Here is a 27,100-nt window from a genome sequence, read left to right on the forward strand (position 1 = left end):
TTTCAAATTCACAGAAGCACCTAATCCTCAGTGAAAATCACAGGAGGTAATTATAAAATTGCTTTTCAGAGCCAGCTGGAAAGCTACCTCAATTTCTACATCCTTTGACAACCTTACTGGCACAAGTATTTTCCCCTGTAATAGGTGTTTCTGTGTGTCCATGTGTTTGCAAGATTTTAAACTCTCTACGCAACTACAAGGATTTCTTTTTCTGCTGGAAAGAAAATTAACTTTGCCTTGAGGTAGTTCTCTCAAAACTGTGCCTTCCTAGAGGCACTTTGAAATTTCAAAGACTTGAGATGACTGAATACATACAGTTAGCACAGACAGAAAAAGAGAAGTAGTCGTATTTACATGTGACATCTTCTTGCATGTTATGTATGAACAAGTTTTACATGGATACATACCAGAATTTGCTCTCAATGTGGTACAGTTTCTAGACAAAAATAAAATTTATATGAGTAATTATAATCAGAACTCCTTTCCATTCACTGCTAAACCTCCTACTTACAGCTTGTTCACCAGTTAGGGACCACTGCTTTCTCCAAGTCCTACTGGAGCATATTTCTAAGCCTGTATGTACCTGTGTTACTGCTAACTGGCAGATGCTGATATTCTTTCACAGCTAATAAGCTGCCTCAGAATCTGAAGCGGGATTTTTAAAGTATGACTTTCTGTGTTTTCACTGCTAGCGCTTTCTGATTCTTTCAGAGGGTTTGAGCATGCCTAAGCCTGACTGGCTATCCAGATATATATGGTGGAAGAGAGAGATGCTTGCTTTTCCCTCCTTTCAAACAAGCAGGTGTTCTGGTGCTCTAACAAGGAGACTTTAACTTTTTCTTTCAATAAGAAATGCAGGTGCAGGATCTTTCCAAACCATACTCAGGAGGTATCAGCATTCTGCAGGCATATCTACCACCTTCTTCACGTCTCTTCTTCACACACTCATGGTGATGATTTAGACATGCCTCTAACTCCAGAAGAAATTTCATGTTTAGGAATCCCAAAGGAAGAGCCTGCTTCCTCAAAGACCGTCTTAGTCCCATCACGGTTCTTGATGTTCCTGCCTTAGGTAGTAAGATTTTCTCTCCACACAGCTGACACCTGTGGGGCTGCTCTGGGTTCCCCAGCTCTTCTCTGTAAACTGCTTGGAGCAATCCTAGAGCTGATAACTGCATTTAGCTACAAGGCTCATTGGAGACAGGCAAGTCCAAGCACTGAAGTGTTCAAATACCTTGAAAAGTCTAGGCCTGAGCCAGTTGGATTTCTTTTTAGCGCAGCAAGAGGTCTCTTAAATATCTTAATGTGAGTGATATCATTTGTCACAGAAGAGCAAAAAGATAAGTCTGGAAAGCATTAAACATTAAAAATATTTAAGAGAGAGATCTCAAATCTCTCTAATATACAAAATCTATTGAGAATTCAAAAAAGTTTGTCAGTGGCCATATGAGACACCCACCTTGAATTTTGAAAGAGAGATATAACAGTATGAACCCACTGAGGGATGCATATTTGCCCAGTGTCTTTGATTTCAGGTAAACTGCTAGCCAGGCTGTCTCCACTGCTCAGTTCTGCAGCATAGTATACTTTGAAATATACACCATGGTACTGCATAGATGCCAGATTTAATTTATATGCCTAAATTAAACAGGTTTATGATACAAAGCTGAAGCCCAATGTGGATTTATGTTTAAAAGTAACCAAGGGGGCCCTAAAGTGTGTACTTTTGCAGTACAAGACAAAAAAGTTGACCACAAGTTGGTAGTTGTTTGCCTGACAGCCATTCCCACAATCCAGCAGGCACACCACTCCCACAAACCTACAAGCCACTGCCAAAATGGCCCAAATTAAACTCTTTGCAGAATTTTGTTTTCTCCAGTAGAGGTTCCTCCCTCCTTCCTACTGAAATAAATCATTTCTGCAGGAAAATCTATACGAACAGAAAAATATTACACTCAAAAACCTCAAAAGATGCAAGTTAAATATATGTCCATTGGGTCAAGGTTCCCTAACTCCTTGTATCCAACTCCCTCAAGGTCCAAAATAGGGAAGGGAGGAAAGGTGAGGCTATAAGCCTGTACTCTTGCCATTATATCAACTTCTGCAGTTAGAAGTCATCCAGACAGCTGATTTCAAAATCACGCTAGATTCAAAGTGTTCAGGACTTTGAACACTTGAATCATTCTCTTTAAGTAAGGCAGCAACCACTTTTCACGGCAGCCAAAGTTTCCAGCAATTGCAGGGTATTACTCAAGATACCACGTACTACACTAATCTACTCAAGAGGTGATGGAGGCACAGAAAACTGTGTAAGGCTGGCATCTCAAAGGAAAGGTTGCAGACTCTTAGGCAAACAGAGATGATAAAAGCATTCCTGGTGGTTGTTGCTATCTAAGTATTCTGGAACAGCCAAGGACATCTTCAGAATGGCACAATATCATCTTCAGGAACTCCAGTCTCATTATCTGTTTTGTTCGTGCAGTGCTTGTTCTGTCCTTCAACAACCTTGCATGACCCTCTTTAACACAAATGGAAGTTAAACGCACTCAGGCAAGAATAAAATGGAAATCAGTTCCTTACAAAACAACCATACCCAGGCTTGGAATTGACAGACAAACCTGAACTCAGTACCATATTTGGGTAAATATCACTCTGATTTGCCCCTTCAGGCCCAAACAGATACCATAGATCCAATAAGGAATCAAAACCACAATTGCCAACATGTTGGCAATGAACTGGAAAAATCTTAGAAACGAAGCCACACACAGCAGCCAAATACAAGAACAATCAACAAAACTCTAAAATAAAAGCTGAACCAATCTGAGAAAACATAAGACTGTGAATGTGTCCTGACATTTCAAAAGAACAACAAAATATCAGACCAAATCTTGTGTATTCCAAAGCTTGAATTTTACAATAAATTTTTATCCTTAGCTTATCTTTTCTTCTTAGGCCTAAATCAAGTTGCCTGGAGGCTTAATTTGGTGCTCTCTACAAAACCCATAAGCACTCAATCACAGACGAAATATTCATACCTTTTCAGCGTTATTTGCACCGTACCTGTTTTTTTGAGGATCCCCATGCATGACATACAATGTATTAAAAAAATGTCATGACAGGAGCTCCAGAAACACACAACCAGTGCTTACTGCATAACTAATGATGCTGTCCCAGCTGATTAATTTGTGCCCTTTGATGTGACCTTTCTCTTCAGCCAAGTTAATATGCAAGCTTAACTTTGCAGAGAAAATCAATCAAGTTCTGCTTACAATTACAATAGTGAAAATCTGAAGCAAGTTCATTGTTCTATTCCCAGTGTTAACAGAAACACAAGACAGTATTTTGGATGAATAGCACCATGAAATATGATGCATATCTAAAATCAGACACTAGTATTGCAGAAAGATTGCATTTTAGATTAGCAACAACTTCCCAACATCACACAAGGAAAACAAATGCAAAGTAGCTTTAGAAAGAATAATTTGAATATCCTGTTAACACCACTAAATTTTAAAGCAATCTCAACCAAAACACTTGCTGTCATTGGTGAATACAGCATCCAGCAGCTATCCAGAAATAAGCAAAAGTTTAAGAAGCACAGAGGAACAGAATTTTAAAATTACACCTCAGAAACAAAGCTAGATTAAACAGGCATATCTCTGTATTGTTCCAGTGTGGCAGCTTTCTCCTGAAACCATTTTTTCTGGAAGATCTTGAGCTTGCCTGTCATGCACCTTATGAAACAGTGGGATATCACCTAGGAAATAATAGCAGATAGAAGTGGGCTGCTGTTGTCAACTATTCACCCAGTCTGCAGCCTGTCCCTAAGGCTCTATCAGAAAAAGGCATGGCCCAAGCAGGTCACCAACTTTATGAACTGCACAACTGATCTGAAAATCAGCAGTCGGTGTTCACTGTAAGATATTCCACACACACCTAATATTGACTGCAACTGTGATTACCGTCTGTGTTTACAGAATTGTTTGTAAAACCACAAAACTGGGTTTTTTCTATGGCTTCTAAAGAAAGCCAAGCTCCAAAACCCAACAGGGTATAAAGCTCAAACATTTTACCCGAAATGATCAGTTTGGTTTTCTTAGGAATAGCCCCTCTCACTTAGCTGTGCGACTACCAAGACTGAGCAGGCACTAAGTTAACAGCTCTCCATTCAGAAGGGGGAAGGGAAGGAGTCCTAATTCTGGAATTTGTTTTGCCCTTGATCTACCAGAACTCAGCTGACTATCAGACCACACCATGACACTCCTTCTTTACACACTGGAAGAAAGTTAAATTTCAACAAATGTGGGCTGGGAAGGATGGACTGTCTCCCATTTAAAACCTTGTTCCACTTTTTGCTTACTTTGTTCTGAAATTGTTTTACAATTATGGTGTGGATTATGGATAGGAATACTTAAGAATAAATAAATAAATGGGACAGAGCAATTTTGCAGTATCATTCTCCCACACACAGACTTCTTTTGCTTTACAGGAACATCCGGAACTAATGCAGAGGGTGCTTGACTTAGCAGTTAATGACCAAGGCAAAAGGTCAGGTACAAAAACTTAGCTTCCAAGAAACACTCAGTTTAGTAGTTATCACTAATTGACACTGAGGAAAGATCAGACTCCAAGCGCTCAGACACTCCATTTCTCCTTCTTATCTGTCAGTAAGTTAATTGCTGCCTCTTTCTCCACCTCGAGAGAGGCACCAGCCACTGACAAATCCAAAGTGCCCAACTTTTGAAAGAGTCACATGCATCAAGCCAGACTTATCCAAGTGACCTTTCAAAGGCCATTTTGTGGTGCTTCTTACAAAACACATTAAAATTGTCATCTTTCTTTGTTGTCCCTGATTATAAGTCTAATCCAATTCTCACTAAATACAACAATTATTTTAATATTGGCTTCAGTAGGAGCAGGGATATGGAATTATATTTGGAATCCAAAGATGATCTACTGTTCACAAGGTCATGGTGTCTGGAACTGAGAAGAAGCTTTAACTCCAACTTACTCTCATGCTCTAGTGTTTTGGAAAGGAGCTTGTGTTGTTTCCCAATGAGTTTCTTTGTAGATATGTTAAACCAGACCCTTGGGAAAACCGCTCTTGTGCTAAAATTAGGATTTCATTACCCCAAAAGACGAAAGTTTCTGTAACGCTAGGTAGAAGTATGATCTGTGAAGTCGGTTTTCAGACTAGTTTAGCAGCTTCCTCGTCTTTATCCAACAGTACACTGCCATCGTGTGGCTCAGTATAGCAACGACAACAGTTATTACGATACTCTTGCAATACTCCTAGGATATTTTCACAGATCTTTCATAGCTTTAATTTTTATTACGCTAACAATGTACCAACTTTATGCTTTCAGGGTATTTATTTAAAGTTTTTAAAAAAAGAAACAAATCATGTGATTTCCCCCTTCAAATTATAAGAGTTAAAAAATGTTCGATAACATCACTCAAAACGAACCATATTTTGGTTGCATTATTTGAATAGTGGACTGTATCTAATGCAGACCACTGCCACCCTTCCATTGTCTTTAGTTAATCCAACAGGAGTGAGTTCTTGGAATAACTATGTTATTATACATGTGTGTTTATGAATATAACTTCATCAATCTCATGTTCAGTTGATTTTTAGACTTGAGAAAGAGCAAATGGCTTTCTAGTCATTCCCTCAATCCTATATCTTCTAACAATACATTGCTGTCCTACCCCTAAGTATTCAGCTATGGATCCCAGTGGGCTCACCCACTGAAAGCATCTCACAACCTTCTGTTGCTTTGCTCAGAGAAAAGGTAAGCTCTTCAGAATCTTAACTTTAGGGGAAAGGAGTGAAATAAAACACTTAGTGCATTTGCTGGTTGATCTTTCAACATACGTAACAGTGAGACAATGCCTTGCTTACTCTACTACAGAAACAAACAAACAAACAAACACCCACAACACAACATGATTACTGTGAGCATAACATTCACAGGGGGCCAGTCATTTCCTCTCTTTGAAACATTCCTACAAGGTCCTGGCTAATCCAATGATAAGGAGTTGGCAGGAGAAACTCACTGTTTCTTTTTCTTCCCTGGAATCTTGTTTTTAATAGAAAACCCTGTTTTTTTTTAAAAAAAAAAAGTCCATCTGGCTTCATAGTGCAACACAGTCAATGCTGGCCAAGAAAGTGAAGAGCAGTAGGTAGCACTTTATCTAGGATGGTAGAATAGAATGGAAGAGAACAGACTATTTCAGCTGCAAGGGACTTATAATCATCTAGTCCAATTGCCTGACCAAAAGTTAAAACATGTTATAAAGGGCATTATGCAAATGTCTCTTAAACCCTGACAGGCTTGGGACATCAACCACCTCTTCAAGAAGCCTGTTCCAGCATTTGACCACCATCTTGGTAAAGAAATGCTTCCTCATGTCCAACCTAAACCTTCCCTGGCACAGCTTTGAACCATTCCCATGTGTCCTGTCGCTGGATCCCAGGCAGAAGAGCTCAGCACCTCCATCTCTGCTTCCCTTCCTCAAAGAGCTGTAGAGACCCATGAGCTCACCCCTCAGCCTCCTTCTCTCCAAACAAGCCGACGTCCTCAGCTACTCTGGATGCCTTCAAGGACCTAAACATCCTTCTTAAACTGCAGGGCCCAGAATGGCACACAATACGTAGAGTGAGGCCACACCAATGCTAAATACAGCAGGATAATCACCTCCTTTGATCAGCTAGTTATGCTGTGTTTGATGCACCTCAGGATGTAGATTGACCTCTTGGCTGTCAGGATACACTGTGGGCTCCTATTGTGCCTGCTGTCAGCCAGGACCCCCAGATTTTTTTCTGCAGGACTGGTCTCCAGCCACTCCTCCCTCAGTTTATGCTTGTGCCCAGCGTTACTCCATCCTTGATGCAAAATCTGGCATTCAGACTTGTTAAATTTCATGCAATTAATCACTGCCCAGTGCTCTAATCTATCTAGATTCCCTCTGCAAGGCATCTTGTCCCTCAAAAAGAGTCAACAGTTTGGTATCATCAGCAAACTTGCTAATAGTGCATTCCACTCCGGCGTCCAGATCACTCATAAGTGTATTGATCAGAACTGGCTCTAGAATTGAGCCCCAAGGAACACTCCCAGTGTTCTGTATCCCACTGGTGTGGTACCTTTTTCAGAATTCAACTGAGATATAGACTCATAGCTGTTACTCTACAGTGAACAAGCAATAGCTTGTTTTAAGAGCCTGTCTTTATTTTTATTCACAAGCATTACAGCAGCTAAGGGACACACTCAGTTGTTACTTTCAAATAAACAACTTGTTTGGAGAAGACAGCATTCAAAGCTCATACCAGGTATTTGTTATTGCATGTCTATGGAAAAGGTCTTCCTGACCAAATCATTAGTGCAGTTACGTTATGTCCTGGAATGCACTAATACATATCTTCCTGATCTAGTAAAAATAAAATCTGCTTTCCGTCTTGCACTTATACATACACCTATATATAAATTTGTAAAACTCATTTATATGCATAAATTTAGAGATACACCAACATATCAATTTACATTATATACTCAGTATCCTTTTTCATCATGTAGCCCTTAGCTGTCATACTGGGAGGACAGATACACTGGAATATTTCACATTCATATTTCATATTCAATATGTTATGCCATATGTAGTGTATTACATCACTTTCTATTATGTCCAAAAAAATACAATTTATAAAGCGGTCTTTCAAAGACCCTCCTCCTTCACCCCTCCCTTATTCTGTGTTTCTGTGTCCCTTTTTGAATGCAGTCCGTGCAGCTGGACACAGCAATCCAGAGGAGGGCGTCCTATGGCTTTGTATAATGGCCCGGTCTCCTGGAGCCGAGCCCGGGCAGCCGTGGGGAGGGGACAGCACCGAGGCACTGCTTTACAACGGCGTAAAATCAGCCGTGCAGGTACCACCTACATGTACCAGGAGACAGGTGAGCACACCAAGCTAAGACATCCTGCATACACCATCTACTGGGTAAATCTAGGTGCTCACTATACACCTTCAGCTCTGGGAGAGACAGATGCCCAGTCTTTCACTCACTCTTTTCCGACTTCTCCAAGAAAACCAACCCATAGCTCTTAGAAGATTTTGACAACTTTTTTGTAGCATGAAAGGTCTAGAGTGAATGCTGAAGATTTTGACCCCAGTCATTTGTCTAAACTGCTATACAGCCATTGTTTCCAAGAATTTTAGGCTGAACTCACTGCAAACCTATATTTAATATTAAACCTGAGCCAGTTCCTAACAGAAAATAGCTCCAAGATCCCTTATGTAGAATATTGTTCAAAATCAGACCTCAAGAAATCATGCTGTTTTTAAACCCAGCTATTTTGTAAATTGCTACCAAAATGAGCAAGAAGAGGCATTCTAAAATATTATGAAACTTTGGGGACGGCAACCAACACAAAAAGCTTATCAGAGCATTTGGACGTCTAACTTCCAAAGGATAACACCTGGGAACTCTGCCCCTTCTCAACAATTTCTGAGACTTACTTTACTAATCCTGCATCTAGGGAAACCCTTAATAAATCACAAATGAAGCAAATCCTGCCTCTGAATAGTAGTTCTCTTCTATACAGTACATTTATAACAGGAAATTTTTCTATTAAGTTTAATATGTTTTCTACAGTCAAAAAATATTTTTAAATGGGAAAAGCTAGCCATGAAAAAAATGCTTCACCAGCTGCTGGGAGAAGCACGTTTGCTCAAAATGAAGCAAAAACATTTCAAATTCCTCAGTGATGAAAATGAAAAAAAAAAAAATATATATGTATTTAAAGAAAATTATAATGTATATGAAAGTCACACTTTTAAGTATAAACTATTTATGATATTATTAACTGCCATATAACTATATTACAGAGAAATAACTATTAGAGGTATTTTTAACATTTAAATTACATTGCATTTTAATGACTGCATTTGGTAAGTATTTTTATTGAGTGAAAGCTGTCATAGTTTTCATGTCCTCTACTGCATTCTGCTGCTGTATTACTGAAGACCATGGGAGTTTTTTCATTGACTTCAGTAAGAATTGGACTTTACAGCTCTAGTTGAAGGGAGGGATCTTAGAACATCTTGATGAAAGGCAGGCATTTCGAATGGCTAAACACAGTTTTTGACAACTTCAGGTCAAATTAATTTCTGGAGGCAGTTATCAAAAGAGTAAACAATATCACACTCCGCTGCCCTGAAAATACTTCTACATTTTCAAGGTTTGTTAAACCTGAATTTCCCATCTTAATCTGTGAACTGTTACAGTGCATAGTTAAACAGTTATGACGTTTCACTCCTGTGACGTTTCATTCCAGCAGATCTGCATTTCAACAAGCAGAGATTCTGGTGCTGTATTTGCAAAAGTAGCTTGCAAAGTGCTTTGAGTTCCTTTCAAATGAAATACAGCATAGATTTGAGATTATCAAGCTGACCAATGTAACACATGACAGAGCCAGCGCGGTCATTTATATTTGACCAATGGAAAATCCGCATCCTTTCCACAATATTCAGCAGGTTCTGCAATTTTTCTCTCAATGGGAGACAAAATGTTAGGTTACAGAACCCTTAAAATTCCCTGCTGGATCTCACAGAATCTGCAAGTCCCACCCCGCAGGGAATGCCACTTTCCAGCAGTCTCTACACATTCCCTGAAAGAGTTCAAATTCTTTACACCAATTGAACGCATTTCTCGTCTCATTTGAATGGCAGACTGAATGGAGACACTTGAGAGTTCTTGGTCGCAGACATTCTAATTGATCTCTTGGCTGCAGTATACTGTAATTTGTATGGAAATATGCATTTCTCTGTGTAGGCTGTCCTGCAGTGGACTAAGCATAGTCATGTCACCTAACAAGAGCACTTTATGAACCATAATTTTCTCTGTTCAAATTATATCTCTCAACTTAGGAGGTACATGAAGAACCTTTCCATATACACACACACAGGAGAGAACCTGTCAAAACATGTAGCTTTGATAACATTGACTCAAAACCTGAACACTTAGCAAGAGCTCTCTATGAAATAAAAGAGGAAGAGGCTAACAATCATGTTTTCTTAGGCTGAAGTGCTTTCCACACTATCTGTAAGACAAATTTAGCTGTGGTGTTTGCAGTGCAAATCTCATTAGGTAGGCTGATAAGTTATGCACGCAGAAACAGACTTCTAAGGATTGTTCTGCAAATAGGGGGAATTGGTAGCACACAGAGCACTTCCCTTCCCACTCTCTGTGCTGTGGGATCTGGTGAATCCCCAGCTGTGCTACAAAGCAGACCTGTCAAGTCTCATGCACTGACTCATTCTTTTGTATCCCACTCTGTCACTGCTGGCATTGCATATTTTTATATGGCAGTACCATGGCTTCTCTCCCAGTTTTGGATCTCACACATCAGATGCAGGTGGTCACTCTGATCTGTGGTTATCTGAACAGCTGCATCTGATGTGTGGGTCAAGGAGCAAAAGAAAGGTCACAGTACTGGCATGGCAGCTGGAGAATGCGCTGCTTAGCAGGCCCCAGTGCTGACAGGAGCCCTCCTCCCCTCTGAAGGCTGTGTGCTGCAGGATTCAGCTCTTTAATGACTGGACATAAACTTATCACCTAGCCTTGCACAGAAATGTGTGCCCTAGCATGTGCAATCTCACGTGTCTGAAGAGCAGAGACTTAAGAGGTCTGTATTTCTAGACTTAGCTTTCTTCTTAAATTTCTGCAACAGATATGATGAGAACTCAGAGACCTGGATGATATTTCCTCAAGAAACATTTTGTTGACTTTATCATTTCTGTTATGCTATTATTGGTCAGGTCTTGTAGAAATAAACATATGAATTCTGATTTTTTTTTCTCAATTTACAGAATATAAAGCCAACAAGGAAGTACTTATGGTGAAGGTAACACTTGTGAACTAATTTATGCCTACTTACGAGTCTCTGTTTGTGGCAATCAAAAATTACATTTCATAAATACATGTTTGTATGCAGTTACTTAAAATGAAAAAGGCGGCTATTTCATTGCTGAGGTTTTAAATGTCATCCACCCAAAAAAAGCATTGTAAACATTTTAGCCGCTCTCAGTGACTGACATTAAAAACCTCAAGGCTGCAGTTATTTATAAACTCTGACTTTCTAGATTCTTCCACAAGTTTAATTCCCATCCTCATCATCAACCTTCCCACTGCTTTTCACTGACAGGCATGTTAACAACAATTTTGGTTATTCTTAACATTTCTTTCTCTGGCCTTATTTTTCAACACCTTTAGAACTATGTCAAGGAAGACCAATAACTGAGAAATACCTCTGTGCAGAGAGCTTCCATGTGGTCCTGTGTACCATTTATTCCACACCGACAGATGCAGCAGGCTTCCACGATGCACATGATCCTCTGTGGGATTTCCATAAAACCAGGAAGAGCACTGAAAAAACAGAGGCATAATAAATTAGCATATTTTAAAAATTTTCCTCACAAATATACACCCAAAAAACAGTAAAACAAGGCTGAGGAAAAAAATAAGATAGGCTGTGCCTTTACAATAATCAGGATCTTATGGTTTATTTGATAGAATTCCCTTTGGCAGAATCTCACTGACAACCACAATTTTTTTAGAGTACCATATTTGTTGGAACACAGACATATGTTCTTTAAGGCTTTAAATCTTCTACTACACATGAAAACCACAGTCCTTACACGTAAAGGAAGACTTCTGATCTTAAAGACTGGCCACTTCTATTACATTGCTTGGCTCTCTATTAGTAATGCACAATGACATTTATTCTTTAGGTACTGAACCCTAAACATCTGCCAGGCTGGAAAATCTTTGTGCTTTTTTTTTTTTTAAAAATAATTTCATTACATCTAGAGGTGCAAACAAAAAAACATATGAAACATATACAGTCCACCCTATCTCAAGTAATCAAATACAATTTAAATAATAATGTTATTTCATATGTGACAGTGGATAAATCCCAAACAGACATTGTTTCAAACTTAAAGTACTCATTTATGCTAAAACCTTTTAAATGGAATGTATAAGTTCTGCTGTCCATCATATAAGGTACTAAGCAGTGCAAATGTGTCCTAGAAAAGAGATGAAAATGAGAAGAATAAAATATTTTAACAAGTCAAAGTAAATTTCAATGGCAGGTAGATATCAATAACTGCCCAACACACACAGTGTGTGAGAAAACTGTAGGACTATTCAGAGAGGTAATGAATTAAGTTCATGCTTAAGCTTCTACAGCAGTCTATAGGCAATACTGTTCTGTAAAACAGAACATGTGTCTGCTTTCAAAAAGTGGTTTCCTCTCTAGTTACAGCATTTTCAACTACTGCTGTTGACTGCTACTTCTGATCAAAGTGAAATAAAAATTATCCCCTACAGATGTTGTTTACCCTTTCGTTTTTCCTATGGTCAAATGAACCCAGGCATTCAGGAATAATAGCAGCTGTCAAAATTCCACATGAGGTCTGAATCTCTAGTTATCAGTTTTCACTGGAGAACTTGAGCTTTCCTGTTCCCGTAAGTCTTTGATTTTATTCACATTTTGCCAATAATGTTCCACTCACTGCCTCTGGAACAGTGCAAATACTTTCACATGTGCTACCACCAGCTACCAGCAGCTTTTGCTACAGTTATTTCACTAACGCTTAAGGAACTGAACTTGGTCTTCAAAATGATTATATGAGTGGAGTCTCAGGCACCTCTCACAATGTTACTTCACCAAAACAAAACAGATGTGAACCAGCTTGGCATTTGGCTGTCTGTAAAGTTGCATCTTGCATGCAAGAAGGGCTTAGGAAACCTTTATGACTTCTCTGAAACAAAACTCCTCTTATAAAAACATTCCCACCAGTTCACTTCTCCTTTCTTAGGTTTTCCTCACAGCTCTACCAATAGTTGGTCTTGTGCACCTACTTTAACATCTGGGGAAGAAGGAATGGGATCTGCATTTCCAGTCCACCTTTGAGTAATGCATCCACATGCTTCCACTTAGAAGGGAAAATGTTATTGGAAATGTTTGGCAGATAAGTCATCTTGTGCCAAAATCTTCTCTCTTCTTCCTCCACTCTCCCCCCAGTGTTTCTAGTAGATTAATCAGTTCTTTCCCAGCAGCACAGAGGGCAGCCATAAGAAAATCTCTTTACTACACTGGGCACTACATTATCACAATGGTGATTAAAAAGTTAACTTCTAGATTTGCAGTCAAAAAACAGTTTAATTTTAAGGATCAGATTATGATTCTTATTACCTTCCCAGCATAACAAAGGATTCAAATACTACATTTGCCTTTATTAACCAATAGTTTATTTTATTTTGGATGTCCTGTATTTTATGTACTTAGTTTCTCCAAGAGAGAATGAAAAATTTAATTCTTGAAAGCTTTCTGATTTTTTCGCTCCCCAAAATCTATTTGGTTTCATTCTGCTATTGAATGTAAAACAGTTGGACAAGAGAAAAAAAAAATGAGGCAGAGGGTGCTCTAATCGCCAGGATTAATTAATCAAAGAGGATATCCATGCCTCCTACTGGCAGGTTTGCAACCATGTATTTTCCTTCAGTGGATCCTCAGCAAAATCTAGAAATAGAAAGAAGACAAGGAAATGAAAAACAAGAATGTGGAGGCTGTTCTTTGTTTGGGTTTGATTCTGGCTTTCTCCTATTCTTTTCCTCTACTCTATAAAATAAGGAAAGATACACACGGCATGACTCAAATTTATACTTATTTCCATTTTAAAAGAAGATTCACTCCTATTTTGTTTGAATACTGTAAGGGCTGAACACTCAACTAACCCACTGTGTTTAGGTTTCCCTGAGTGCTTCACAGAGATTTGTTAAAGATATAAAATAGCATACCAAACAATGAAAGAGCTTGTTTCCCCAACCATTTTTGTTGAAAGCTACTTTGTATATGTTCCTATGCAACAAAAATTAAGTTTATGTGTAGGTGTTCCATGTTTTTACAAACTCTACACTCCTTAGTTGTTATAAGATTAAAACAATTTTCTCCCTCAGTAAATGCTTCCCTTGAAAACCACTGGAAGCACATAATTCATCTGTCCATTTATAGCTTCTATTTTCTTCTAGGCACTGAGAAACTGCTGATTGTGATTGTTGTTTTCCCTTTTAAGAAGCCAATGTTGAACAAGTGACAGATAAGACAATTTAATGTTTCAGTGACCATACAGATCAATTTTTCATTTATTCTGAAGTTTAAAAGAAAAAAAAAGATAGGCAACCAAGGTACAATTGCAGGGATTTTGTTTAGCAAATTATTCTTCTATAGTCAGAAAATTTAACAGGCACTCTCATTAAAACTGCAGGGAGTTTTAAGGTAGCTTTAGTCCTAATATTTTTCAAAAAAAAAAAAAAAAGCATTCAAAGATTTTCCCCTGAATCATTTTCTTTTCTATGGAATCTATCAGAAAGGTTTGGAGATACAGTACAAGTCTTTAACTGTGAATAATAGAAAAAGAAGAAAGAAAAGAAATGTATTACCACAAGCTGCAGAAGATCTCAATAAAAAGATAAGTGAAAAGGGAACATTGTGCAGTTTCTGTATTGGATAGAGAAATGGAAAAACCACGCATATTTGGGAAAGTCTTTATATGGAAAAGGTACAGGATTGGTATCACCTATTAGCACTTACCCATTCCATACAAGTCATTGTAGGGTGATGGGCACCTGATTTGCTCTTTCCACACACTTCATTTCTTCCTGTTTTTTCTCCCTGTAGACCTCTGCCTTCTGTCCCTGAAGGACCCAAGTGTGCCATCTGATGTGCAACCCAATTAAGCAAGGCAGCATTATAGCATCACACGTGGGCTGACAAAGTGTGTGTACTCAGCCCACTCCCGATTGGGTCCTAACAACATGATGGCTGCACACTTCACACAGGTTCAAACGTGAAGACACTAAACACTGGTGCAATCTGTTGTTCTACAGCCTGAGACTCTTCTGGAGAGATGAGGGGGCCTTAGGTATCTGATCTGGCTGTCCTTCGCAATGTTGGAGGATGAAGCACACCTAGGTCAGAATCTCCCTCTTTCCATTTATTTATAAGGAGACTGAAATTAGATGCCAAGACTGTGTACCTATGCCCAATCCTACTGTCAAATAAGATGGCACTCACAGGAAGTTATACAATCTTCATGCTATCATCCCACAAAAATAAAAATTGAAAGATACCCAATCAACAGTGACATCTAAATTGCTATCAGTAATATTCAGTATTTTCAGCTTCCTGAATACATGCAAGAAATTTAAAACTTATGTCAAGGATTTTACAGTGATATCCCAAGCAATCTTAAAAAAAGTCCTGGAGATGCTATGTCAGTTTCTATTCACAGATTTAATTGCCTTTGCAGCTTTAAACATTAGGGACTCGCTAAAAAAAAAAAAAAAAAAAACCAAACCAACAACAACAACAAAAAACCACAACCAAACAACTAAACCAAACTAAACAGAATTTTAGATTAATAAATGTAGGAAGCAATCCTAGAGACAAGCCTGTTGACTTTTTAAAATTATAATTCTTATATATAACATGAAAGCTACTAAAAATAGCAGAAAATTCCCATCTTTTTTCTTTATGAAATAGATGATTTTCTGCCTCTGGGCTAAGTCCTGCTCATTTTACTGATGGGAAGTGGAATTTTAAATCCCAAGCATATATTTCTGTGAGAGTAGTTCAGAACATAGGTCTAGAGATAGTGATTTTGCCCAACTACAAGATTTTTCCATGGGCTCAACCATTATTCTCATGTTTTAAAATGTTACAAATCTTAAACTGTATTAATGAACATGTTTCTATGCACATTTTACAATATAAGAGAATTACATCACTATCAGTACCCTATAAACAAAGGCTGGCTCTGGTAAATGCTAAAAGCAGACTTTATTGCCTCATATACTACTCTTGACCACTTAATTAACTACCACAAGAGCTAATTAATTAGACATCACAGTCTCTAATCATTCTGGAATTTACTCTATTATGTTCAGCTGGAATATCCTCTTTCCTCAACAGACCCCTCAAAGTTTAAATGAACACAATAAAGCACTCTGCGTTTTTCATTCTCATCTTTCCAGATACTCAAGATCAGGATGGGAATATTTAGACCGATTTTATCATAGATTTTCCGTATTTAATTCTGACTTTACTACAATGGATGTTTTAATGAGCTTGGAAGGCATCAACCTGTTTATCAGTGTTCTAACATTCTAACCTAATATTGTCAAAAAATCATTTTTAAGAAGTCAAGAAGAATTCCAGCAGCTTAGCTCAATGACTGCCTACTGCTGATGTATCACAACATGCATGTCACATGCACAGGTATTTTATGAAGGAACTTATCAATTAAACTCAAAAGATGTGCCTCTAAAATTTTTAACTGTTTTGTCAACAAGATACAGCCAGTCTGTAAAGTCAGCCTGTGTATTGTGGTAGAATGAAAGTACCAATGAGAAACAAGCTGATAAATTGGTTTGACTGATCATTAAAACCCATCTAGTATAATCGTTTTAGCTGATCTCGTTTAAGTCATTCCGTGAAGCTGCCAAGAGAGTTCAGGGACTGGTCGATCTTCTATTCGCATCATGCAAGGATCAGGCAGATAAAATCCGATCAGTTACCTGAGCATTCTCGCATTTATATGTAATTATTCCCTGTTGTTTTAAAGCTTCCATCTGGAGGAAAGAAATCTGTTCTGCTCCTGACCTTTTCAGACCTCATGCCACTGTATTTAGCTTTAACAGATGGATTCTACAGATCTGATACAGAGATAGAAATAAAAGATTGAAAACAAGAAAAGAGTGGAAAAATACAGAATCATTAAAGGCTTGAATTGTTGCTAACTGCAGGTCAGTGGGTGAATCTTCACTGGATTCATGGGTCATTGATCAGGCCTCACAGTTTGTTCCTGTCCTAAACTGCAAAAGAATTAAAAAGACTCTATTAAGAAGGTGACTGGCACTACCCTCCTGTAATGCACAAGTCGGTAAGAGCAGGAAGGACTGCTAAAACAGACTGTATCTCCAAGGTCATGACTATTCCTAACAGACAGCTATAGCCTAAAATAAGTTCCAGTGCTGAGCGACACTGAGATCTACCTTGTGGAAGCAAAAGCAATTACTCTGAGCAGTGAGGCTTTCTGCTGAAGAGCAGAATTCTTCCTATTTGTGCATGGCTTTTCTTCCAGTTGCTGGCCAGACTGAGTAAATCAATCATAACTTTCTTGCAGATTTATATACAAAACACTTCAATAAAAGTGTTTATGCTTCTTCCATAAAAAAAGAAAGGGAAAAAAAAAAGGAAAAAAAAATGCTGGAAAAAATTAAAACAATCAATAAGAAATAACAAAAGAACTTCTCAGAACAACACGCACATCAATTAGCCAGTGACAACGGAAGGAAGCAACTAAACTTTTGCAACAGGAATATTCAGCTTGAGCATGCATTTTATGCTTAAGGAGTAAACTGGTGAAGAAACATTTCTGAGTCTTAGAAATGGAGAGGAAATTCAGAGCAAAACTTGATTCTCTGTCCTTGGTTCAGTTCACTTTGCTTAAAATGACAAGGCAGGATGCTTGGATTGATGTATACTGCAGGTTAATATAACCCTACACAGTGTGGAGTAGGCTACAGCAGCATGAGTTTCTGGGCATATTCCCAGAACAGCACACAGCAGAGGAAATGTGCTAGTAGAGCGGCTTCTTCTCCCCAAGCATCCTTCTTAAGATTCATGAATTATACATTTTAGGCTATTTGATGTTCTGCAGTATGTGGATACAATAAAACAGGGAAACCAAGACTGATTTCAGTAACTGTCTTTAAAAATTACCTTCATGATCTTCTGCATTTTATCACTTTTTTCATCATTTGAATAACTCCTCATCACAGCTCCACCTTTCCAGGAACTGCAGTCTAAGATGTTTAAAATGTATCTTTGAGGCATACATTTTTTCAAAAGTTAATTTGTGTGTTATAATATGAAGAGCAAATAAAATTTTTCAGCGTGCAACAGAAACTAGTCACCTACTTTTTCAGACATACGTGCATTTCTGGAACTTGCTGAGAATCTGCGTATTTTATGACAATAGACACCAAGTCAAACTACATACAGAGGACAGAATGCAGAAAATTATGATCTGATACTATCAGATTGGTAATTGGTATTTATGGTATTAGCAGTCCACATTTGCCTAATCATAATACTCCTATTGGAACAATCTGGCAAAAAGTCTGTGTATTGTCATTGTCAACAACTTTCCAAAACCAGTCAATATTACTAAAAGAATGCTAAAATTCTTTTAGGCTGCAGAAATTAGAAATACAGAAACAGCAAGCATTCTGCTTCATGCTTTTCAACTCCAAGTAGCAATGAAATAGCTCTACATTCATAATACAAGGAACACTACTTTTTAAAAAAAAATCACCTCAAAAGAAAAAAAAAACCTCCTCTGGAAATTACCCTGTGGGCTTACCACCTAGCCAGCAACTGTCCTGCATGCCAAGTTCTTTTTATGACAATATAATGACTATTGGATGTACACTACAGAGCCAGAAAGCAGAGCAGTCAAGATATGGATTAATGTTATTCATTATATTTTCTAGTTAAATTTTCTCCTGAAAGAAACGCATGTCCCACCATTACCTTCCTATTTCAATATTAATTTCTTTTGAAAGATATGTAATAATTGTTCTCACAGAAAATTAATTTTTATTAAAATATTGTAATGGAATTACACTTCGATTGTTCTTTCGCTCATAACATATAACTGCTTCTCAGCTGTCAGTTCTCTTTTTCTACTGTTTCATAGCTACAATTTTGCTGAATATAAAAAAAGAGTATTTGTCTTCTCCAGAGCTGAGTTGTCTTTTGAATCACAGATAAGTGCAAAGAAAAGTGTTTAACATTAATAAGAAAGGATGTGACTGTTTCTCTTTCTAGTCTTCCTGTTTAAAAAAAAAAAAAAAAAGGCAAACAACCAAAACCACCAAAACAACAAAAAGCCCACAAAAATCAAACAAACAAACAAACACAAAAAACCTCACACAATCCTATCATTATGACTACAGCTATCAAGTGATATAATTTCCTTTCTTGGTTTCTGTCCTTAATATTATTGTATTATTGAGCATTATTAACTAGTTGTGCGTTATTGAATAGCTACCTTTTATTTCAGCAGCAGTTTCATTCCATAGAAGCTAAAGCAATCCCTGGACAGGAATGGCTTTTACGTAAATAGAGAACAGTTAAACTAATCACTTTAAACTGAGAAGTCTGAAATCTAGTTGTAAGATCTGAAAACCAGAACATCTTGTGAAAATTAGATTCATCTTAGATTAAAGAAATCTAGACAATTTAGTAAATTATTTCAACCTTGATCAGTCTACTGCTTTGTGCCATTTCTTGGTAAAGCATTTTGAAATCCTGAGTTAGTTATACAATGATGTGTTTATGTTTCAAGGTCTATTTTCTCAGTTAACATAACCTAGCATAATTCAGCTGAGCACAAAGTGCTATTGATTAACCAAGGGAAGATATCCACTTTAAAAAGCCAGTTCCTCAATATGTTGATGATCCAATTTCACAATTGTCAGCTGTCCAGACACCTAAAACTGGCCAACTATCAAAAGCATGTGGTCACATATGAATATGGTCAGTGTACTACTAAGAAACAGGTGAGGTCAAAAAAAACTTTATTTATTCTGTTTTTCTTGTTGTTTTTAATAGAATAGTTTTAGGACAGTGGTGATTAAATAAAGTTTTAAACATATTCTAGGCTTTTGTTTGCGATCATGGAAGCATTTCATTTTTTAGGGGTTACTCAGGGTGTTGTGATGGAGATACCTTAATAATAAGGAGCAGGTTTGCAACAGAGAAGTAGAAAAGATTTTATTTATAGAAGAATCTGCATTTATTCCTTCTCCTTTTAATATCTGGACTGCCCAGTGCCTGGCTTCTGGAACCAGTGTTGTTTCTGCACCAGTGCCTAAGGTTTATTTGGGAAGGGGAGGGAGAAGGACTGCTAATGATCTCCCAGAGATAAATGAAATTGCTGATTTAGTCAAGCTCATTCTTGACCTTGACACAAGACGGGACAGGCAAAGGGAAGAGCTCAAAATAGAGCAAGTGAAAGAAAGGAAGATCAAACGAATGCTCAGGTCTGGCCAAGACCCCCCCTACATTCAGCTAACACCTGGCTGAGTTAGAAAACATGACCAGCCCAACCTTCCTGTTGGAGCCGATTGAAGCTGTCAGCTCCCGGCTTGTCACCCACTGCATCAGGAGGCCCCTGGGCTGCCACAAGAGCCCTAATTAGGCAGAAATGGCACTTCGGCGACTGACCTGCCAGGACCTTTGGCAAAGCATTTAACATCATTAGTTAACATTTTTATTAAAAAAAGTGTGAATGTAAATGAACAGCCAATGCATTTCAATAGGGTTTGTCGGTGGCATTGCACGCCCCCCCACTCTCCCAACCACACACACACTTTTTTGCATGAATAGTTCACTTGTTTTCTCTAAAGGGGGATGGGGATGTAGAGAATGTTTTTCCAAGGGAACGAGACATGTTCAAAGCAGAAGCAAGGTCTTAAACAATCAGACACAAACTCTTGCCTTTTGGGGAGCGTGTTGGTGAGTGAACAAACAACTAAATGCAATGTTACCTGCAACATGCCTAAGGGGACATCTAAAAGGGAAAGTATGCATAGCCCACACTGGAACAGAGAGAGACACAACTACATATTCATCTGATTGTTCTAACTGTATTCATTCTATTTTTGTCCTTTTCTGTTACATCCAAAAATAGGTACCTAATCCAGTAAGCCTGCAACCCTTTGCCAAAGCTATCAAATTCTACAGCAATGTGAAAGGCTGAGTGTCTAAGAATATATTAATCACTGCACATTACCTTTGACAGAAGATTATAAAAAATACCATTCAGGCATATTAATGACCTACCTTAATTAAGTCTCCACTGACAGTAATTTACCTGTGAAAAGTTATTTATTCATATAGAAGAGCATGCAGCCTTGAGACAGTTTATTAGTACTCAATTTTTTTGGCAGGTTCTTTAACTGAAGAGTTTCTGCAATACATCAATACTTTACTAAAATCCTGGCACAGATTTTTGGAGATAAGAGATACAAGAAAATTAAACAATTACAAACACACTTTTTAATACAGAACCATACGGGAGTTGGGTGTCCAGCCCTCATGTATTTTACGTCTTCTTCGCGTGAACATGCCCCAGTCCATGTTCCTTTTATTTGCTTTGAACACATTAACTCCTTCTTCTTCCAACGGAAGCTACAAAGTATAGAACTGAGGCTGTTTCCTTAGGCCAGATAGTTATGTTGGGGTTTATTACATTAGGGTTTGGAGTATCCCTCAATCTGAAACAGCGTTATGTTACCAGCAACACCTATGTCCCACCAAAAAAAAAGATTTTTTCATTTGTTAGAGAGTGATTCCATTACACTGTAGCTGCACAGACTATCACTTATGCTTTCTAAAATAAAGTACAAAAGTAATAAGATATTAAAATAGATCTTCTGCATAAGGTATTTGGGATAAAGATGCTAAAGATGTCAGTTAAAATCCAAAATGATCAGATTTGCTCTGCAGCCAATGGAAGGTTATGTTTTTTTTTCAGATCCACGTGTTAGAAATGGAAATAAAAGTATTGTCATCTTCTCACACCTTGGCATACCCAGAGGTTCTACCCTGACTGCTTCAAAGCCACATAAATGCCTTATCAGGGAAAAAACAAAAACAAACAAACAAACAAGCAAACAGAAAAACACCACACCAACAACTTGGCTATGCATCTTATTTAACAAACTGAACAAACAGGGATAAGACAACCTTCCCACTCAATCCTGACCTGAATACGAAGGGAGAAGCACTGTATATCACCTGACAGGGAGAGCCAGGAGACCATACCTTCAGACTACACCAGATGCCTCACAAATCTCCTGTTCTGTGGCTGAGATGCAGCAAAGTTTGTATCCGAAAAGTCAGAATAAAGCTAGCCCAGGACATATCCCACAGTGCAGATGCAACTATTGATAACCTCTTCAGTTTCTCTTCAGGAAACTTCTATCTTGTGTTTGTGCTATGCCTAGTACAAAAAGGTCTGATTGGGACTCCAGGCCTTCTGCACTAATAAGAATATGCATACACAGTAACAAGATTTCTACATGCAGAGAAAAGAAAATAATGTTACACACTTACATGATACACAAGGATATGCACACACACACAAGGATTGTGTTGTCTGTTCAAAGGATGAGTAAAACCCTCTCCTTTTTAACACTTTGGGATCTATAGATTATGTCCTGTAAATCCTTACTCCCTGTGGTGTATACAAGTGCTTTCATTCTCTTTTTAAACAAGTATGCGTAGCCTTCAAGGACACTCTGGAAACATTAAAACAAATGGAGTCCTAAATATAGATTTTTAAAGAACAATACCAAGTCTAGAAATCCACGTAGGAAGTCTGGCTTGATCTTTTGATTCACCTGTGAGAGCAAGTGAGGAACTAATTTTAGCAGTATTCAAATCATTGTTTACGCATGAAATAATGAAAACAAAATTCCTATTTTTATTTCTAGAGCAGAAATAGGAAGACATAAATATTAAAAAATGTACTTGCTGACACCAATCAGATGGTGACTTGCCTGTCCCAATGATGCAGGGTTTCAGAGTTCATTAGCTTAAAGGCAGTATTAGAAAAAAGAATAATTGCTTTTCAGGAATTGCCCAAAATGCTGAATCATATAAGGCTCAGAAAGTTGGAAACAGTAAGTTGTCTGTATCTGACCCCTTTTCCCATCACATGGCTATTTTCTAGTCTAGTTCTTCAGTATGGCTTCTCCTCTCCTGCTGGGAACTGGAGGGGTGGGTGAAAGGAGAGCGAGGTGACAGCTTATTGAAAAGCTTGTGCTCCCTGCCTAGTTTTGGCACATTTTCTGCAGGTGCCTCACACTACAGCCACAATAGGCTCTGGAAGAGAGGATTCAGACCTGTCAACAGCTACAGAAGGCAACTCCACAGCTTTGTCTTACAGGCTAACTTCATTGTCTGCTGTTCTGAATCCTGCAGCACAGGCACCCATTAATGAGTCCCTTTTTCCTCTATTTGTTCCTCCGTCTGTTTCTTTTGCCTTTCTGTAATGATTTAACTTGATCGTATTGGTTCCTTTCTAGTGGGGATTGCTCCAATGATAAGATAAGATAATTGCCTGTAGAATACTGCTCAGCAACAACTATTACTTCCTTGGCTGAAAATGTCAGAGCAATTGAGAGCTCTTAGTGAAGTTCAAGAACAGAGAGGCAAAAAAGCAGCAGCTCCTGTATACGGATGTATCTGTGTATATAGAGCAAGTTTGCAATGGTCAGCTCTCATGGAAGATCTTGCTTTATAAACACCACTTTCAGTGTATTTTGTATTTTCATGACTTTTTGAAGAACCTAAACAATATAAACAGATATACAAAGAACTTCCTTATGTGAATTGCTCTCACTTATTTTGGATTTGTATGTCACCAACTTCAGCTTTGGAACACAATATTATATAATCACCTCTTTTGCATTTTCCCCACTTCCTATCTCATTTCTTAGAAATCAAACTTATGCAATTTCTTTTTAATCTTAAAACATTGTCTATATGCAGAAGATGCTGTGGGAAAGTCCAGAATGGCTTGAAGAACTGGGTGGAGTTATTGAATAGTGCCATGACTTTAATGTCATTCAAATCAGTCACTTGCTAGCAACAGTGACTTGCCAAATATTCAAACAAGACCACATTTTGTGTAGCTCTGCTCTGTAGCTCTATGAAGTGATAGCTGATACAAAAATGCAACAACTACATCACAAAAAGGTTACGTAAATACCACACTCTGAATCTAAATACAATTAAAATAACAGAAATAGTTTTGCCCAGTATTTAATTCATTTCTTCATCTGAAACACCAGCTGTTACTTCTAACAAACACATGATGTTACACACTGATGAACAATTCAAGAGCGCACCCAAAGACATCAAGTTTTTTATCAGTAAAGTATATAGGCTGTAGAGATTTTGTATGAAATCAAGATCTTCATTTATTTGTCTGACAGTACAAATAAGCCAGAAAAACCCCATACTTGTAAAAGTTTACTCAGAGCAAAATCAGAAAAACTGCACAAAACCCCATCCCTTATCATTTTTCCAAACCACATTTTTTCTATAATACATATGCATTGTTACTAATCAGACAACATCACAAAGTCAGAACCATCAAATCTTTTTACCATAAATTCCATAAATAATAATTAGCTCTTGGAAACTTCTTAGAATTTTGCAAAAAGAATTGAGAGCTGGATCACTACAAGCTATTCATGCGCTGAGTTGCTGAGGAACCACCATAGGGAAATTCTTTATTCTTTGGTAAGGAGCTCCAACACAGGCAACTACATGATGGCTGTTTTATGTAGTATGGCAAGATTACAAGCACCCAAACCAATGTGACTGATACCTAGAGAGATCCAGGCTTCAATCTTGCAATATAATTGAACCAGACTTACACTAGTTTAATTACATGAAGTAGAAAACCAAATGCACAATTTGTTTATACATTGAATATTTCAGAAACTGAACTACTATTTTAGAACTAATTTCATGTTTGTGTTTTGCTATGTAGAGCTATATGTAGTAGGGCTTGCACGCTGATAATCCGAATGAATTATATTATAGGTATCCAATTAAACTAAGCAGTGATATATAAGTTATATGTAACATACATAACTTATATTTAACTTGTTCAGAATTACTTTAAAGGTTTTGCTGGATTATATAATGTTTTCCAGCAGTGAAGCAAAAGGATTCTGCAGATGTGTGAAATACTGTTTCCTCTTACTCTTCTCACAAGTATGGTTTGAAAACTCGATAATTGCAATAGGCTCAATTTTTTTCACATAGACAGTCCCACAACTAGTTTGTCAAAAATAGAGTGGAAATTATGTCTAAAACTTTAACATCAAAAACTGTGACACAGGAAACTGAGAATAACTGATGTCTCTTTGTGTCTGAAGCTTAGGCTAGCAGTCTGACTCTGGAGCCTTTGACAAAAACTCACACTTCTAGAGAAAAGCTGGAGGTGGTAATTGCTACTGCTGCTTGTCCTGAACCAACATGGCCTTTGAATGAACTCCCATTACAGGGCACACTAGTGCAGCAGCTTCACAAACACTTCATGGCAGTCCTGAAAAAATGACCAGTTATAAGTAGGAAACACAAAAGAAAAGCTCTACTATCTTCTGACAAGCAGCCAGGGAAATTAAGATGTTGCTGTGCTCTTTTTCTTCCTTATTATAGTCAGTTCTCATAGAATATGGGTAGAATTAAAATGCAAAATTCCTAATTAAGAGCTATGCTGTTTATTAAGATTTTTGCTACAAGCAGGCAGCAATTAATCTCAAATTAAAGCCTAGATCATATGCAAAAAACAATGCAGTGCTTGGTATACACGGGAGGTCAAGAGTAGTTGATCCGATAGTCCTTTGTGGATTTAAGCTTCTAAGTGCCAGGATACCATTTAACTTTAAAATAAGGCAATAGTAAGCACTTCTCAAAATAATGTCATTGTGCTATTTGCTTCTACACAGCTTGCACTGCCAGAATATTCTAGGTTGGAGGGGGACTGCTTCCCTTCCATGAATGGAGCTAGTAACTGTATATCCATAAACTGGCTCCGTCAAAAAAAATATAAAGGTTTTACACTCTGACAAATACAGTTGTGTACATTTGATACTCTTCTTGGCTTGATCACTAGACATCAGTAGTTGACAATAAATACATCCTCTTTCTTCGCTGATGAAAGTGGTGATTTTTATGATAGATGTTTGGACACATTAGATGTACTGATTGCTTTCTGGTTGAAGCCTGATGAGTTTGACATACTGTCTTTCTCATCGCTTTAAGTACATTTCACAAAACTCACAATTGCAGATGCACTATCTTCCTTCAGTTCTAGAGGGTTTTCTGTCAAAAAAATTCTATCAGTTCCTCCCTGGTACTTTCAGTACCTATTTGTAAGAAATGGAGACTAGAAAGCAGCAGTCCTGTATCACAGTTGAAGGTAAATTCGCGTCAGTGTAATATACTGGGAGTAGGAGGTACTTTCAGTGGATAACATGCATGTTTTCTAATAAATAGACAAATCTTGACAGAGAGTCTGACACTGAGTTCTATTCTTAAGCACAATTCTGGTTATGGTCCATCAAACCACAATCTTTCCTGTACTAATATAATCAAATGCTATGTGTCAATACACCATAACCAAATGTGGTTATATAATTTCCATCAGTGCAACTGATGCAAGAAAGATACGAACTTACTGGAGTGAGTCCTGCACAGAGCACAAAGATGATTAAGGGACTGGACTGTCTTTTGTAATAGGAAAAGCTGAGACAGCTTGAACTTTTCAGCCTTGAGAAGAGAAGCCTCCAGGGACTCTCAACAATGTGTATAAATACCTGATGGGAGAAAATGAAGAGGAGGAAGACAGACTCCTCTCAGTAGTGCCCATGGGCAAAACTAGAGACAATGGGCATAGATTTAAAAATAGCACATTCAGTGTAACACACGAATAAGCTTTTTGCTGTAAGCATGGTCAAACAGTGGAACAGGTTGCCCAGAGACGTTATGGAGTCTTGTTCTGGGGAGATATTCAAAACCTGACTGGATGCGGTCCTGGGCCAAGAAGTCCTCTGTAATTTACATCATAGTGTAGCTTCAAGAAAGAAAGATCAAGTTTTGTGAAAACTCCCTTGAGATCTGTACCCTTGTGCCCTAGGAATCTGAAATATTTGGTTAATATTAAACAGCATTTTCTTCTAAATGTCTTCTTGTTAATTATCTTACTTATTTGGTATGTTTCTGAATAATTACGTAGAACAGAAAATATTTTCCAAGAACAAATCACATTCAGGAACAGAATATTTCTACATTTGCCTACATGTATTTGATCCTTAAAACATGTTTATCAAAATTTAAAGAAGAAAATAAAGGGAGAATTTCTAATAGAAACAGTCACTATCTC

The sequence above is a fragment of the Streptopelia decaocto genome (genome assembly GCF_964273445.1).
Source record: "Streptopelia decaocto genome assembly, chromosome: 5".
NCBI lineage: Eukaryota > Metazoa > Chordata > Aves > Columbiformes > Columbidae > Streptopelia > Streptopelia decaocto.